The 8,941-nt window shown below is 56.6% G+C and overlaps 1 protein-coding gene across 1 annotated transcript in view; it reads right to left on the reverse strand.

The window, feature by feature from the left end:
• Nucleotides 1-8,941, reverse strand: part of CEP192 (centrosomal protein 192) — a 1,919,503-nt gene that overhangs the window by 1,009,193 nt on the left and 901,369 nt on the right. The window lies entirely within an intron of this gene.

An 8,941-nucleotide genomic window follows, 5' to 3' on the forward strand; every position in this document is an offset into this window, starting at 1 on the left:
TGAGTAATCCCTTTGGAGTAGATGTACGAATTACTTACCTTCAGTAACGATTTATCTGGTAGAGACTACTCTAGTAGCAGATTTCTTCACGTAGAATTATCCCCAGGCATGAGACTGGATCCGAAAACTCTTTGCCACAGCATCCCTGCGCGCCAGGGGCGTGGCGACATCACGCGACTCCGCCCAGGTGTCGTCCGCGCACGTGATGTCAGCGAGGTCACATAAGACCTGCCCCGGCATGCCTACGTCAGTTTTCTTCGGAGAACTTTCCGCACCACAACGCGAAATCACCAGATAAAAAACTGTGGAAGCATGGGAACAGTGTGCGAAGAGCAGAAAAATGGGAAAGAAGCGGTTACTAACAACACCACATAGAATAGTGGCAACACCGCAGAACCCAGAGACAGGAAAGAAGTAAGAGCAAGCAGAGCCCTGCGTAGCCACCCTGTCAGCACAGACAGCCTCCCACTCCCGTGCCTCAAAAGCAAGGAACCAATCAATCAATCATGGACATTTGTATAGCGCGCTACTCACCCAGAAGGGTCTCAAGGCGCTGGGGGGGGGGGGGGGGGGGGGGGGGGGGGGAGGGGGGGGAGGGGGGGGAGGGGGGGGGAGGGGGGCGGTTCGTTACTGCTCGAAGAGCCAGGTCTTGAGGAGCTTCCTGAAGGAGAGATGATCCCGTGTCAGCCGGAGGTGGATCAGGAGGGAGTTCCATGTCTTGGCTGCCAGGTAGGAGAAGGATCTTCCCCCGGCGGTGGCTTTGCGGATGCGTGGTACGGCGGCGAGGACGAGGCTGGTCGATCGTAGCTGGCGGGTGGGCGCGTAGAAGGTCAGGCGGTTGTTGAGGTACTTGGTGTGAGAAGTTGGCCTGATATATGATGTTCACTAGTTCTAGTGATCACCTTGTATCAGTTCAAACAACCCTTATGGTGATTGGTTGTAAGTCAACCTTATAGACCAGCTATCCTAATGGTAGCATGGACAAAGCAGTCTTAGGCTAAACTCTATTGGCATGTGAAGCCAGCTGTTTTACCACATATAATCCCTTGAATACCACATGAAAGGACACCACACAGGTTGTTATGAAAATAAACAAGTATTTATTAACTAACATACACCTCTGAACTCTTTATGAGGTCAGAGGGCTAAGCACATGACAAACTCTCTGGAAAAATATACTCAAATTGCACGATTTACAATGGTAGGATGGAGCATCGCTGGAGGATCGCTGGGACTATGCTACTGACTAGGTAGGTACGGAGCAGGAGGCCCACGGGACTCACGTGCAGAGTGGAAACTCTCACGCGGGATGCGTACCAACGTCTATGGATGCTACAGTTTAAAGAGTTACTGATTCCGGACGAACCCGGCTGGATGGAGGGAAAACAACAGTGGACCTGAACACTAGGATAGTGAACACTGACTTCAGCACCTAGAAGCTTTAGTTACCTAACCCACAGGCTGCGGGTGCATAGGGCTGAAGTGGTGTCGGGTTTGCTGCGTTGATCCCGGTGAAGCCTGAAACAAGGAGTTGCTGGAGGAGTCCGGTGGTTCCAAGGATGGCACTAGGAAGAAGATGTCCTGAAAGGGAAGGGGACAGAGTCTCGGTCACTAGCCAGTGACGGTGCTGGAACCAGGAGGGAACCAGGTGCTTTCGCCGCAGTCAGGTGGAGGACGGGACACTTCTCTCTGTAGCTGCGCGGACCAGGAGCTGTTCTCTACGACCAGGCTGGAGGCACGAGCTGTCCCACGTAGTCTGCTGCTGTTGGCGGTGTTGGATCGTCGATCTGGTCAACAGGCCTTGGCAAGTGCAAGCCACGCGGTGGAACAAAGATGGCGTCTGGTGCGGACCAGGAGGGTCCGGGGTGCTTCTCGTTTACAAGGAAGCAAGGGCCAGTCTGGGGGACCAGACCAGCAGTGTTTTCTTTGGGTCGTCGTCTCAAAGGTCACTAGCCAGCCGGCAAGTGACCAGACAACAGGAAAAGCAGCAACCAGGCAAAAGGGCCCCACGCAGATCTCGTGGATGCTGGGGGGCTGGTCTTTGGTGCAGGAGCTGCATCGGTGTGGGGCTTCTCAGACCCCAGTGCACTCACTCGAGGATCCCTCGGCGGTCGTGCTGGAAGCGCTGTGCAGGTTTCTTCAAGATGGCAGTCTCCAAGTTGCTAGTCGCACCCACGGGTCTCAGCTGTGCTGTGGATGCGGGTAGAGGTCAGAGGAGTCTGGAGGTCCGGGTCTCGTCGAGCTGGGTCGTCGGGTTCCAGGAAGGAAGGACTTGCAGCAAACCACACAGGAGCTTGATGGTGCCTGCGAAGCAGGATGGTCACTCCCTGACCATAGGGGAGATTCTTCAGTCTTCTGATGTTCAGGAGGTCGAAGGTCAAGAGTTCTTCGTGGAAGTTGTCAAGATTAATCTAACTGGGAATGGGACCAGCTCCTACCTTAATTCAGCTAAAGGGGGCTGCACTACGACTAGGTCCCTCGCCTGGGTGGGACCAGGAAGGGGGGTGGTTATACCCCCTATCCTTTGTCCTGTCTTGCGCCAGCTCTGGGGCTGGAGTGCCCCAGGAACTGGTTTAGACCGGAGTATGCACAGGGACACCTTGTGTGCCCCAGGCATGTCTCATTCCTTTCAGCCCTGTCCTACCTAATACACAAAATCCTGTCTGGGGTGGTGCTAGCACCTCCTAAGGCAGGAAACCCTTTGTCCGAGCCTCCCTCGCTGGAAGGACTCCCAGCAGCAGGAGGTCAGACTTGTGTCTGTGGTGGCAGCATCCATTTTGGGATGCTGAGGCTCGAGTTAACTTCAACCAGGGTTCACAGTCACATACATGTCGTGTCCCTTTAGAAGGGTGGAATGCTACCCCCGTCGCCAGAATTGGGGAGGGGGTAGTATTCCAATTCGTATGACACCTTACTCGACATGTTTTGATAATGCTATACCAAAGTTAGCATTTGACCGCGAGGTTCATAATGCACTTAAGAGTATATGGTAAAGCGTTATCATGGAACAGCTATTAGGACTTGGTTCCCCAAGCTGCAAACGTGCGCAGCTCATTACAAAGCACCATCTCACATAATTCCAAGCACTCTGCCTTCAGGATTGATAAGGCCTGCCATAGGAGTGACTGATAGGAGGATATGTGTCTATTTTAGGGTTAGATATAGGGATACTATATCTAAAGCAAAGGGTGATTACACCACCTTGCCCCAGCTGTCGTGCAGCCAGTTGTGTCTGTTTAGATGGCCAGCCAGGGGTGGCATAATACATGCTTCAGCCCCTGGTAGGCCCTGGGTACACCTATGCCCTGGATACCTAAGGTATGCTGTACAGGGACTGATAAGGTGGCCCAGTACCAATTGGTAAATGCACCTAAGGTACATGCTTGTCAATTTAGAGAGAGAACAGCTAGGCTGTGGGTCTGATTAGCAGGCCCACAGCCAGGGAAAGTCGTAAACCAGTGAAGCAAAAAGCAAAAATCGGGGGTGACCATAGGATTGCAGACCCTACTCTCCTACACTTGGGACCCAGGTCGTGGAGGGCCTTGTGTGCGTGGGTGAGGAGCCTGAACGTGATTCTCTTGCTGACGGGGAGCCAGTGCAGGTCTCTCAGGTGGCCGGAGATGTGGCTGTGTCATGGGATGTCCAGGACGAGTCGTGCGGAGGCGTTCTGGATGCGCTGGAGTCTTTTCAGAAGTTTGGCTGTGGTTCCGTCGTAGAAGGTGTTACCGTAGTCCAGTCGGCTGGTGACGAGTGCCTGGGTGACCGTCTTCCTGGTTTCGGTGGGGATCCATCGGAAGATCTTACGGAGCATGCGCAGGGTGTTGAAGCATGATGACGAGATGGTGTTGACTTGTCTGGTCATCGAGAGGGAGGAGTCCAGGATGAAGCCCAGGTTGCGTGCATGGTCCGTTGGTTTGGGGGTGGTGCCCAGGGCAGGGGGCCACCAGGAGTCGTCCCAGGCGGAGGGCGATGATCCCAGGATGAGAACCTTCCGTCTTGTCTGAGTTCAGTTTCAGGCGGTTGTTCTTCATCCATTCGGCGACGTCTTTCATCCCTTCGTGTAGGCTGGTCCTGGCGGTCGGTGGGGGGGTCGTTGGTGAGGGAGAGGATTAGCTGGGTGTCGTCGGCGTAGGGGATGATGTTGAGGTTGTGTTTGCGTGCGATGGCTGCGAGGGGGCTCATGTAGACGATGAAGCGGGTTGGGCTGAGTGATGACCCTTGTGGTACGCCGCAGATGACTTCGGTGGCCTCGGATCTGAACGGGGGGAGGCGGAATCTCTGTGTTCTTCCGGCGAGGAACGAGATGATCCACTCCAGTGCCTTTTCTCATATTCCGAAGTTGCTAAGGCGCTGTACTAGGGCTCGGTGGCAGACAGTGTCGAACGCTGCAGAGAGGTCCAGGAGGATGAGGGCCGCTGTTTCCCCGTTGTCGAGAGGGATCTGATGTCGTCAGTGGCTGCGATGAGGGCGGTCTCGGTGCTGTTGTTGGCTCGGAAACCGGACTGCGAAGGGTCGAGGGATTCGTTCGTCTCGAGGAAGGCGGCACGCTGTCTGCTGACAGTCTTTTCGATGACTTTGGCAGGAAAAGGGAGGAGCGAGATGGGGCGATCGTTCTTGAGGTCAGTGGGGTACGCTGTTGGTTTCTTCAGGAGGGCGCTGAGGTCGGAGTGCTGCCAGGTCTCCGGGAAGGTGGCGGTGTTGAAGGAGGTGTTGATGTCCCGGAGTTGGGGTGCGATGATGGAGTCTGCCTTGTTGAAGACGTGGTGGGGGCAGGGGTCGGTTGGTGATCCGGAGTGGATGGTGTTCATCGTGCAGATGGTTTCTTCGGTGCTGATCGCGGTCCAGGTGCAGAGGGTGGTGGTGGGGGGCGTTGGTTCGGTGGTTGGGCGAGTGGTTGTTGCGCCGAAGCTGTTGTGTATATCGGCGATCTTGCGGTGGAAGAACGAGGCGAGTGAGTCGCAGAGGTCTTGCGTGGGAGTGATGTCGTTTCCGGCGCTGGGGTTGAAGAACTCTTTGACGATGCTGAAGAGTTCCTTGCTGTTGTGGGCATTGTTGTCCAGTCGTTCTTTGAATGCTGTCTTCTTGGTGGTGCGGATCAGCTGGTGGTGTTTGCGGGTGGCGTGTTTGAGGGCCGTCATGTTGTCCGTGGTCTGGTCGTGGCGTCAGGCTTTCTCAAGGGTGCAGCAGTTCTTCTTGGAGATCTTGAGTTAGTCGGTGAACCAGTGGGCTTTCTTGCTCCCGGGTCTGCTGGGAGGGTCCTTCAGTGGTGGGAGGTCATCTGCGCAGTTGGTGAGCCACTGTGTGAGGTTGTTGGCTGCTTCGTTGGGGTCCGTTGTGCTGGCGGGAGGGTTCTGGCGGAGGGAGGTGGTGAGCAGCGGAACATGCGTAAAGTCATGGTACACGTAGTAAACCTACCACCCCCATCCAGAGAAAGGGGACCAAGACAGACAGGGACAACAACCCTCCAAGTCACCCCAACATAGAGGGCAAGCACCCTTAAGGGACAAGGCAAGACATGGCCAGATGACCCTCAATCAGGGGATAGCACTGGAGGGAAGGACAGAACAGGGATAAAAGTAATCTCACCCATACCTGGAGTAGCCAGAGCAGCAGGGCACCGGAACCCCATCCTCCAAGAACCAAGGAGGAATGAACCGCCCCCAGACGGAGCGACCCGTCAAGAACAAGGAAGGCAGTCACAAGACACAGTCCCCTACCTGGAGGCAAGTTCCGAAGACCAACCCATGGGTCTTCGCAGAAAAGGGGAGGAAGGGCACGCCGTGAAGGAATCTGCAGCTAGAATCGCCTCTACCAGATACATCGTTACCGAAGGTAACTAACTTGTGCATTTTATTTAGAGACAACTAGCCGCAGATTCCTTCACGTAGAATAGATACCCTAACAATATCCCCTGGGAAGAAGGGTCTGTGAAAGGACCCCACCATCCATGAAAGAACAGTGGGCCACACAGGGGACCAGATCTGTGGACCAAGAAGAACCTCGTCCCTGCCAGGCAAGGGGAACCCCCCACAAGCAGAACCCGACCAAACCCAAGGGGATGGAGGAGGGAAAAGAAGGCTGAAGAGGCTCGTACACTCACAGCAAAGGAACCAAGAGCAAGGGCGGAAAGGCCGAAGCTTCCCACTCTCCCACCAGGCAACATAACTTCCGCCCAAGACAGGAAAAGCAGAAGAAGAAGCCTAGAGGGCCCAAGGAAACCAGAGAAAAGAATAACCGCTCGAGGCCCCAGGAAGGCCGAGTAGGCGACGCCGGGCAAGGGAGATATCAGAGCGCCCCAGACCTCAGGACAGGAGAAGAAAAAGGAGGAAATGCCCGGGCACACCATCACGAGTGGCCGTGCACACTACCGCAAGGAGCAAAAGCAACCTACACAAATGCCTTGGAGAACAGGCACCCAAAGGCGACCAGAACCCTTCAGCAGAGCGCAAGCCATATGACCTAGGGTCCGATAAGCCCCTACTTGGGAACCCTCTTTGCAAGAACTTCCGCAGCAGAGGAAAAACCAAAAGAGGCACGGGGGAAAAAAAACCTGCGAAAGGCTTGACAAGCAGCCCAAGCAAGCAGAAGTCCTAATCTCAGGGCCAAGGCTGCGCAACAAATCCAACACACACACATAATCAACAAAGGGGCAGTCCAGCAGCCAACAATGCCAAAGTACCAAGAAGGTCCAAATGGCCAGAAAACGCACTCCACAGCCAGAACAACTGGCCTAACAAGGCCCAGAATCAACCAGACTCAGGAATCACTAAGGAGGGGACGTAGGATGACATCGCGGCGGAGGAGGAGGATGGCGCCATGCCAAGAGCCTCTGGATGGCGGAGTTGGCCGGGACACGGAACAGGCTGCCATCAATCGGAAGATCAATGAGCCGCTCCCGAATATTCTCAGGGAATACTCCATCCCGAAGCCAAGCATCGCGACAGAGAGCGACCAAGGAAGCCATGGTCCACACCATCACCTCTGAGATGTCCAGGACGGAGCGGAGAATAAACACCGGAGGCCAAGCCAGCACACAAAGTGTTCAGAGCCCGCAGGGCAGCGACGGTCGAGGAGAACATGTAGCGCTCCCAAGAGTCCAGCCAGCAGGCCTCTCGGGACGGTGGAGCCAACAGTGGTGGCAGGTAGGGAAAAACAGTCCGCAAAAGAGAACTGGAGGCCGAGGGGTGGAGGGAAAGACACGAAAGGGTCACGGTGCACCGGGAGATGCTGGTGCAGAAGATGCCGAGGCGCCGGGTCCCCTGAGGCAGGACGCCTCCAAGCCCCTGTCAAGGAAGAAAGGAGGGAACCTTCAAAGGGGAACAGAATCTCCCTCTCACCGGAGCCCTGGTGGAGGACCTCCAATAGATGGTCCACCGGAAAATGGGCAATGGCTGCAAACTAAGGCGGCTGTTCCCGAGGCCAAGCGGGGCATGCAAGGGCCGGACCTGGAAGTCAGAAGGAGCCGACGAATGAGGGACCTGCCGTTTTTCCGACGAATACCTCTGCCTCAGGAAGGGCGGAGAACCGCCCTTCGACGCCGGTGAAAAAGACACGACACAGCAACCCGTCTCCAGGGAGAATGACACTAATATACAGGCTGCCTCCGGAGAAGAGGGAGCGTCCATAGACTAATCCGCGGCACGACTCCTGCGCGGAGCCGTGGAGTCCGCTGCCTGAGTCACATTGCTCACTGGATTCATGCAAGCCTGGATGAAGACGGCTGAAATGCAAGAAACTGGTCTTAGGAAGTTTTTTTCCGGTCCAGGGACGGCATGGCTTGGCAGTTCAGGCTGGACTGTTCTCATGAAGCACAGGGTCACACTGATTCGCATATGGCCATGTCTGAACTGGGGTGGCAGAGTGGGCTAAAGAACGGTGATGGATCAAACCCAGATCTGTTGACTGGATGTGAGTGTTTGATTGGTTCAGATGCTCTGTCCATCACCACCACCCCCACCCCCTTTTGTACCGCTTTGAGGCGGAGTGCCGGCTCCATCCAGCGTCGCCGGACAAGGTTCCTCCCAGTCGCCCGCACCAGGAACCGGTGCGGAGACCGGGGCTGGAGCCGAACCGGCATGACCCTACCTCCACCAAGGTAGCCATCCACGTTGGGGGAACGAGAAGGCCCTTCACCATCCGCAGTCCAGAATGAGGCGTAGATCGCTCGGCCACCCATGAGGCGGTGCCAGGGACAATTCCAACTCGCCCCCGTCAAGGCGGCTGCCTGCGGGGAAGGACGTGAGGTGCCCGGAGAGGGACGAGGGGTCCTCACCCGGCCTTGACCCGGAGCAGGGCGAGGAGGGTTCACCGACCCCTGTGGCTCCGCACGGTCCAGCTGCTGCCGGCGCCGTAGCAGTGTCACCTCAGCCTTAGACAGGACCATCCTGTCAAGGGACCGGGAGGAGCTGGGAGATGCAACCCGAGCCCCGGTGACCTCCCGCGACACCACAGGGACTCCTGCAGGAGTTTGTGGCGAGGCAGAGACGCTGTGGCTTGAAGGAGGTGCCCCAGATGAGCCGCACCCCAACAGCACCACACCCTCCAGGCCTGGATCTGAACCAGTCGGCGTCGGGGCCAGAGCCGCCGGCGGCATAGCAGAGGACCCTGCGCAAGGCGAGGGGTCCGCCGACGTCCCAGGAGGGGAAGACGCCAGCAAGGCCTGCAAAGCCGCCGCCTTTGTCTCCATCTGGGCAGTCAAAGCCCCAATCCCAGGAAATGGTGGATAGGATGACACGCGGGCCATATCACCCGCGGAGAGTCCACGTGCCCCCGGTAGGCTGGAACCCAGCCCCCGGGGACAAACTGCGACACTTACCCGCCAGGGAATGACGCTCACGTGACATTGGAGAAGGGCGAGGACGACGACCACGGCCGAACCTGAAGCCGTCTGCCGAAGTAGACCGAGGGGAGGATGTCGACCGGGAGAGACGCGCCGGGAGAA

This window comes from Lissotriton vulgaris, chromosome 4_1 (genome assembly GCF_964263255.1).
Source record: "Lissotriton vulgaris chromosome 4_1, aLisVul1.2, whole genome shotgun sequence".
Lineage (NCBI taxonomy): Eukaryota > Metazoa > Chordata > Amphibia > Caudata > Salamandridae > Lissotriton > Lissotriton vulgaris.